An 8,531-nucleotide genomic window follows, 5' to 3' on the forward strand; every position below is an offset into this window, starting at 1 on the left:
AGAATTGTATGCTAAGTAGGTTCCATGAAAGCAGGAACCATGTCTACTTTTTACTACAATAGTTCCCAGAGTCTAGGACAGTGGTTTTTAGTGTATAAGTAGGAGCACAATAAATATTTATTAACTGACTGATTACAACTTTGTATTTTCACAAGTCATGATCATAGAAGAGTTGAATTTATGCTAACGGTCTTGATGAATTTCAAGAATTTAAAAAATATTTTGACTTTGAACATTTTTAAATATGCAGAAAAGTTGAAGGGATAGAACAATAGTATAACCTCTCCCTAGATCCACCGGCTGTTAAATTTTACCACAAGTACTTTATCTGCTTTGCTGAATCATTTGAAAGTAAGTTATGGCAATATGACACTTCATCCCTGAATACGTAAGCATTCATCTCCTACGAATAAGGATATTCTACATCCTTAGGTGTGCCGTTGCCACACCTGAGACGAATAGCCCAGTAATATCTAATATGATAGATCTGTATGGAATAATTGCCCCTGTTGTCCCAATGTATTTTTTAAAACTTTATTCCTCATCCAGGATCTAGTCACAATTTATATGCACATCTGGTTAATGTCTCTCCTCTTTTAACTTAATCAGTAATAGTCCTCCCTGCCTTTATTTTTTCATGACATTGAACTTTCTCAAGTATCAGAATCGGTTGTATAATGTCCTAAATCTTGGATTTTTTCTGGTTGTTTTCTTAGTAGATTTAGATTACACTTTCTGGTTGTGTGGGGCATCTCTTAGTGCATCAGTAGAGGCGCACAATGTCAAGTTGCCCCACTGTTGGCGATGTTAAGATGATCACTTGGTTAAGATGGTGACTACCAGATCTTTCCATTTTAAAGCACGTTTTTCCTTTTGTAAATGAATAATCTGTGGGCTGATACTGTGAAACTTTTTAAACACCCTTTCATTCAAGTGTTCATTGAGCACCTATGTCCAAGACCCTACTAAGGGTTCTAAATGGTCCTTCGATGCTTGAGAAATCATGTAATCCTTAAGTCCTTTGAGAATCCTGGCTCACTAAGGTTCTTTTGCTTATTCTTGCCATATACTTGCATTTGACTTTTATTTTCTTGATTTCCTTGTGGTTCCCATTCAGAAGTAAAGGTGTGATGGATGGGAGTAGGGTTTATGTTTAGCATGTGAGCTTATTAGTTAATATCACCGTGGCATAGATGAATAAACAATGGAATTAAAGTTAGAAGACTTGAATTCAAATCTTGCTTTTGGTATTTAATGGCTTTATGATCTCTGATAAATTTTCTCTGAGGTCTTTTCCTTCTCTGTAAAGTGGAGGAAATAATAGCAACCCGAGTTGTAGTAATAATAAAATGAGTAGGTGCACAGTGAAGGTTTGCGCCATCATTTGTTCTTTTTAGCACTGGGGTCTAAATACGGGATACAGGAGGAATGAAAACTTTTTTATTACCTGTAGTTATGGTGAACACAGCAAAGGTCGTCAACAGTTCACATCGACACCTACCCCCTCCAAAAACAAAAACAAAAAACAAAAAACAAAAACCCTAAAGCTTTCTTAAGTTTCAGCGCTTAAAGAAGAAAATGTATTCACTACCAGATGATTACGCTTATGGCAGCACATGAATCCCAGGATTGGGAAATTGTATAGAGGGCATGAAGCGATACCAAATATAATTACGCTCTACAAAAGTGTGCTGAGATCCAGCGAGTGGCCAAGATAGGCTCTCAGGATGAGTTTTTTTTGTTTTTTTTGTTTGTTTGTTTTTTTGCGGTACGCGGACCTCTCACTGTTGTGGCCTCTCCCGTTGCGGAGCACAGGCTCCGGACGCGCAGGCCCAGCGGCCATGGCTCACGGGCCCAGCCGCTCCGCGGCATGTGGGATCTTCCTGAACCAGGGCACGAACCCGTGTGCCCTGCATCGGCAAGCGGACTCTCAACCACTGCACCACCAGGGAAGCCCCTCAGGATGATTTTTGAAGGGTAAAGTTTGGCTGAGCTGTAACAGTACGGTGGAACCAATTCATAAAACATGCTGAAATAGTACAACATACCTCTTAGCCTCAAGGCCTAAATCTCCAGTTTAAGCCAGGCCAGTTGCCTGCTTCGGCCAACCTAGCCTCCTGGAACAACTCCAAGGGCGCACCATTCACATCCAACAGAAATGCTGTCCCTTCCACCCCTCCCCCTCCCCGGCCTCCCTCCACTCCCGCGTTATGCTAGCACTGAAGATAACGGTAGTGGAGTGCACGAATTCAGGGATGCTTTTGGCTTTAGCAGCTTGAGATTCTGCTTCCTAAACTCCATGAGACAGAGTTCAGGTCTCTTTGTAATGTTTTCCTTCTATCTCAAATAAACCAGTGATGAGGGATGCAGTGGGGATATCTTTGGCCGTTTCTAGAGCATCCTGGTGATATCAGTCTGTCAATTGTTAAAATAAGGAATCTGTCATAATTAAAAATTCTAATTTTCATTTTCTTCTGAAGAACTTAAACCATTTCATTATTGAGGAGGCTGACATCTAGAACTACCAGGGAAAACTAAACCCTTTGCTACTGTTTTAACCAGCAGCTTTTCTATCTTGGCTACGAAGCTTCCCTTATCCTATGGTACTATATGAATGTCCACAAGGTGGTGTTAGTCACACAAAATACTCTGAGAATGTTTTAGGCTCATCCAGTTTAGCGCGCTCATTTACAGATGGAGAAACTTACCTAATGATCACCTAGCTCATTAGTTGCGGAGCTAAAACTGGAGCTAATCCCTTGTTGAATCCACAGTCAGCCAAACGGTTATTTTAGCTTAAATGTAAGTCTTAGAAACATATTTAAAATGTCTGGAGAATCTATTTCTATTTCCTTTTCACAAAGATAAGTTTAATCTTTGTTAAGAACTAAAAGCCAACCTTTACTGCTTTCTGCAGTTAATTTTAAATTATCACAAAAGAGAAAGAAAGCATACTTGTGTTTTCCTTCTCCAAATTCCCTATCCCAGAAGACTGCCATTGTGATAAACACATGCTACTGGGGAGTCAATTCTTGAATATCGCAGATACTGTGGCCATAGTCCTAAAGGATTAGGACAGCCTGGATGTCTGTCCAGTGTACATTTGGAGATTAAGCTGTTGCCATACAACTGAGGCCAGAAGTTACCAAGCCCTCCCTAGAGCCTCTGATTGATCTGGTTGTTAAGGCAGCGTGCTCCCACTGTCTGTACAGGTGTGGTTTCCAAGTAGTGTGCAAGGCTGGTCCTTTGGGGTATACAAAATAATTTCTATCTATTTTTTCTCATTCTTTTTGTCTCCTCCTTTTTTATTGAAGTATAGTTGACATATAACATTGTATTAGTTTCAGGTGTACAACAATGATTTGTTATGTGTATACATTGTGAAATGATCACCACAGTAAGTCTATAGTTAACATCCATCACTGACATATTGTTACAGATTTTTTTTCTTGTGATATCTTTTAAGATCTTTTTTCCTTCTATGTTCTTATGTTTTTTAAGGTACATAATATTAGCACAGTGTTACATGTGCATATATATATATGTATGGAAGAAACGTATTAAGAGTATATACTCATTTTATTTTTTCCCTAATTGGAGAGAGATCAGAAAGGTTTGGAGAGAGTTGCATACTTCTCTGTATGTGTATTACATGTCAATAAGAAGTTTACTTTTAAAATATTTGAAGTTCATTGCTCTAGTTGCCACATAGTGGTGGAGGGTTAGGGGTAGGAACTGTTTATTTTCAAGTCCAAGAGATTATTTTGGTGAAATATTAGAGAAAATGGTTTATGGACCTTTCCTAAATTTGATGGGGAAGGAGGAATGACAGTTGCCAGAGCTGGTTTATATTACATGCTTATCAAACGGTTTCCTCTCCCGCGGTGTAATATTTCCTCTCCCCTGCCTTTATCACCAAGAGTGGAGTGTTTTTCAGAATGGCATATCCTCCCTCGGGAGTAAAGTTATTAAGTGTGCCTTGTCATTGGTGGAAAGAAAAAAAAAGCCTGGGGATTTCTAGTTTCTTCCTTTGCCTCCCATTCAACTGGATACCCACAATTCCTAGCCCCCAATTATTTTTTCTTAATCATATTGAAACTCCATAGAAAATAGAAATGACCGCATTTGCTTATTAGTCTCTACATTTGCCAAACAACTGAAGGCACTGAAATGGGCCAAGAGAGATAAAATTATGTGCAAGCCTTTTTAAGGGAGGTTGAGAGTGGAGGGTAGAAAATCAGTTATTTAGATTTAGCAGTTGCAAAATGAAGCTCCACAGCTACCCAACATGACAGGTAATGAAGAATATGAGGAAGTAGTAGAAAGAGGTTCTTTTGGAAGAGAATCAAGTCAGAACATTTTGAGAGAAATTATTAGTGGATGGTGGAAACTAAGAAAACTTGTTTCAGGGAAAACGAATGCGATTCCATAATTTAGCAATAAAATAATAGATGTTGCAAAGTGTCAGAAATTTATTTATTCAATCATCTATTTAGTTAATTCATTTATTTATTTATTTATTTTTGTGGTACGCGGGCCTCTCACCGCTGTGGCCTCTCCCGTTGCGGAGCACAGGCTCCGGACGCGCAGGCTCAGCCGTCATGGCTTACGGGCCCAGCCGCTCCACGGCACGTGGTGTCTTCCTGGACTGGGGCACGAACCTGTGTCCCCTGCATCGGCAGGCGGACCCTCAACCACTGCGCCACCAGGGAAGCCCTATTTAGTTAATTTTGAGTTCTTATTCCACACTAGCTGCTGAACGAGGCACTGAGAAAATTATAATGGACTACACACTACCCCTGCTCTCAAGTGTCTCATAGTCTTGGAAAATAGTAAGAAATGCTTAGACAGGGGTAAGCACTGGTGCCACGTTAGCACACGGAACAGCCCCACTGGTTTAGGGGAAGGTATTAAGTGACCATTTATTGAGCATTTTGTGCCAGGCACTGTGCTAACAAACACTTTAAAAATCACATTGGCTTTTAACAGCTACTCTACTTTTAAAACTAGAGTTTTTAATAAACTCTAGTGTTGTCTTCATTTTACAGATGAGAAAATAGAGGCTCAGAAAGACCAATAGTAAGAAAAAATTTTGATGCCAATACCAAAAATTCTGTAGAATTTTTGTAGATTTAAGTAGAAATATGAGAAAGTAAAAATAATTTGAAAAGTATTAAAGATAAAAGAAACAATTCAGCCACTAAAATTTAAGCTTCCCTGGGTACATTTACTTTCAAACTTTTCATTGAAGTGTAACACAAAAGGCTAGGGCACTATGGTAAATGTACAGCTGGATGAATTTCAGTAACTGAGCACACCTATGTAACTTGCATCCAATGTAAGAAACACAACATTGCCAGTTTTCTAGAAGGCCCTCCTATTCCTACCTCCCATGTCCCTTCCTAGTCACTACTTTCCCCTGACTTCTAACAATATAGATTAATTTTACCTGTTTTTTAACTTTATATAAATGTAATTATATAGCATGTACTCTTTTCTTTTTTTACATCTTTATTGGAGTATAATTGCTTTACAGTGGTGTGTTAGTTTCTGCTTTATAACAAAGTGAATCAGTTATACATATACATATGATCCCATATCTCTTCCCTCTTGCGTCTCCCTCCCTCCCACCCTCCCTATCCCACCCCTCCAGGCGGTCACAAAGCACCGAGCTGATCTTCCTGTGCTATGCGGCTGCTTCCCACTAGCTATCTACTTTACACTTGGTAGTGTATATATGTCCATGCCACTCTCTCACTTTAGCATGTACTCTTTTCTGTCTGGCTTCTTTTTTTTTTTGCTAGCTCTGTGAGATTCAGCTATATTGTTGCACATAGTTTTAGATCATTCATTCTCCTTACTATATAATATTTCATCATGTGAATGTACCATACATTTCATAGATATTTGGGTAGCTTCAATGAGCATTTTAGTACATGTCTTCTGGTGAACATAGAGATGCATTTCTGTTGGAGATGTGTATGTTCAGTTTTAGGAGATGTTGGCAAATGATTTTTTAAGTGCTTTTACCATTTTGTAGTCCGCCACCAAAGAGCTCAGAAAAGCAGCATTGCTTGGGACTTATAGAATATAAAGTGAAACTGCAAAGTATGCTCTACAGAAAATACTGCCCACTTGACTCTTACTGTAGTGCATACTCCCAGTATTAGCTGTGCCAGGCAGCTTGGAGAACCAAGCTGCTTAATTTTTAACTCATCTGAGGGAGAGAGATTTTAGACCTCAAATATCTTCAAACCTCACATTTTAGTTATTTATTTTTTTCACATTGTGGGAGAACTCAGTTACTACTTGGTTAGATACAGGTCTCTTATTGATTAAAATTTAATGCATATTAGATGAATAAGTTCACACGATTTTCCTTGACAGTGGCTATTATAATCACGTTATGTAGGATGCAATGGGCGCATTAACCATGACCTTCTTTACCCGAGAACAAATAACCATAGTTAAGAAGCCAAAATTTCTGGCTTTAAAAACATGTATTCTTGTTGTAAAGATAATGGAACATTTTTTTAAACAAACTAAAAAAAAAAAAAATCACTTATAAATCCAGCTCTCCATTCCCAGCCCCAGTACAATAATAGCCTTGGTCTTTTGTCTTCCACTCCAGATCCTGGTGTCTAGGTCCTGCTCTTTCCCAGTTGTGGTTTATGTTCCACTGCTACACAAGCAGTTATTCTAAGTCTGTAGATGGTGGAAGACTTAAGGAGGTTTTTTCTTTACAGCTTTATCAGTACTGATGAAATACTGGCAGGGAGAAGAGATGGGAGCTTCCATTCTTTCTATTTTGTAGTTCCAAGGAAAGAAAGTTTAGGGAAAGAGGGGTAATTCACATTTGGAAGATTAGAGGATAAAAGAAAGTCTATTTTCTTAGATGAACAAGGGTTGATAGTCATAAATGGTTTCTGCAGGTTCTCATGTTTGTGAAGAGCCTTGTGTATCCACTCACTCCTCCATGCCATCTCCTCATGTACCATCTTTAAAAAGAGATGAAACTTGCCCATAGTGATCTAGAAGTTAAGGTCCCAAATGAATTCTCACAGTGATGGTTCTGACAAGCACCAAACAAAAGTAATTAAGATAGTAGAGGTAGCAGACAAATAGCAATAGAAAATGAGTTAGGCAGTGATCCAATAATTTCTTGTTGTTGATTTTAGTCCTTTGCTCATAAAGAAAATTAACATAATGTTTTATTCGAGAGTACACTCTTGCTTCTTTTATCTTCATTGATGATGGAACTATCACTGGAATTAGAAATCCAAATTCTGTGTTCAAAACTAAAGCATTGTATGTCTAGGAATCTATCCAATGTAAGTGACTAAGATTGTATGTAAGATTTAGCTACACGAAAGAATGAATTTCAACCCTTACCTCATACCATATAAAAAAATTAATTCAAAATGGATCAAAGACCTAAATGTAAGAGCTAAAACTATAAAACTCTTAGAAGGAAACATAGGTATAAATCCTCATGGCCTTGGACTTGGCAACAGTTTCTTAAATATGACACCAAAAGCCCAAGCAACTGAAGAAAATAATAGATAAATTGGACTTCATCAAAATTAAAAACTTTTGTGCATTAAATGACACAGTCAAGAAAGTGAAAAGACAACTCATGGAATGGGAGAAAGTATTTGCAAGTAACATATCTGATAAGGGCATAGTATCCAGAATATATAAAGAACCCTTACAACCAACAATAAAAAGACAAACAGCCCAATTAAAAAATGGGCAAAGGATTTGAATAAACCTTCTTCAATATAAACAACCAGTAAGCACATGAAAAATGTTTAACTTCAATAGTCATTAGGGAAATGTAAATCAAAACCACAATGAAATACCATTTCATACCTACCAAGATAGTGATACTACTAATTTTTAAAAAGGAACATAACAACTATTGGGGAAGATATGGAGAAATTAGAACCTTTACACACTGCTGACGGGGATGTAAAATGGCACAGCCACTGTGGAAAACAGATGGATGGTTCCTCAAAAGGTTAAACATAGAGTTACCACCTAACCCAGCAATTCCACTTCTAGGTATAAACCCAAGAGAACTGAAAACATATGCAAAAACTTGTACAAAAATATTCAGAGCATCACTATTCGTAATATGTCAAAAGGTAGAAACAACCTAAATGTCCATCATCTGATAAATGGATAAATAAAATGTGGTGTATTCATATGATTGAACATTATTCAGTCATAAAAAGGAATGAAGGGACTTCCCTGGTGGCACGGTGGTTAAGAATCCGCCTGCCAATGCAGAGGACATGGGTTCAAGCCCTGATCTGGGAAGATCCCATATGCCGCGGAGCAACTAAGCCTGTGCGCCACAACTACTGAGCCTGCGCTCTAGAACCCGCGAGCCACTACTACTGAGCCCGCGTATTGCAATACTGAAGCCTGCATGCCTAGAGCCCGTGCTCCACAACGGGAGAGGCCACCGCAATGAGAAGCCCGTGCACCGCAGTGAAGAGTAGCCCCTGCTCACTGCAACTAGAGAA

This window comes from Aethalodelphis obliquidens, unplaced genomic scaffold, assembly GCF_003676395.1.
Source record: "Aethalodelphis obliquidens isolate GAN/ISIS:26980383/991018 unplaced genomic scaffold, ASM367639v1 scaffold36, whole genome shotgun sequence".
Classification (NCBI taxonomy): domain Eukaryota; kingdom Metazoa; phylum Chordata; class Mammalia; order Artiodactyla; family Delphinidae; genus Aethalodelphis; species Aethalodelphis obliquidens.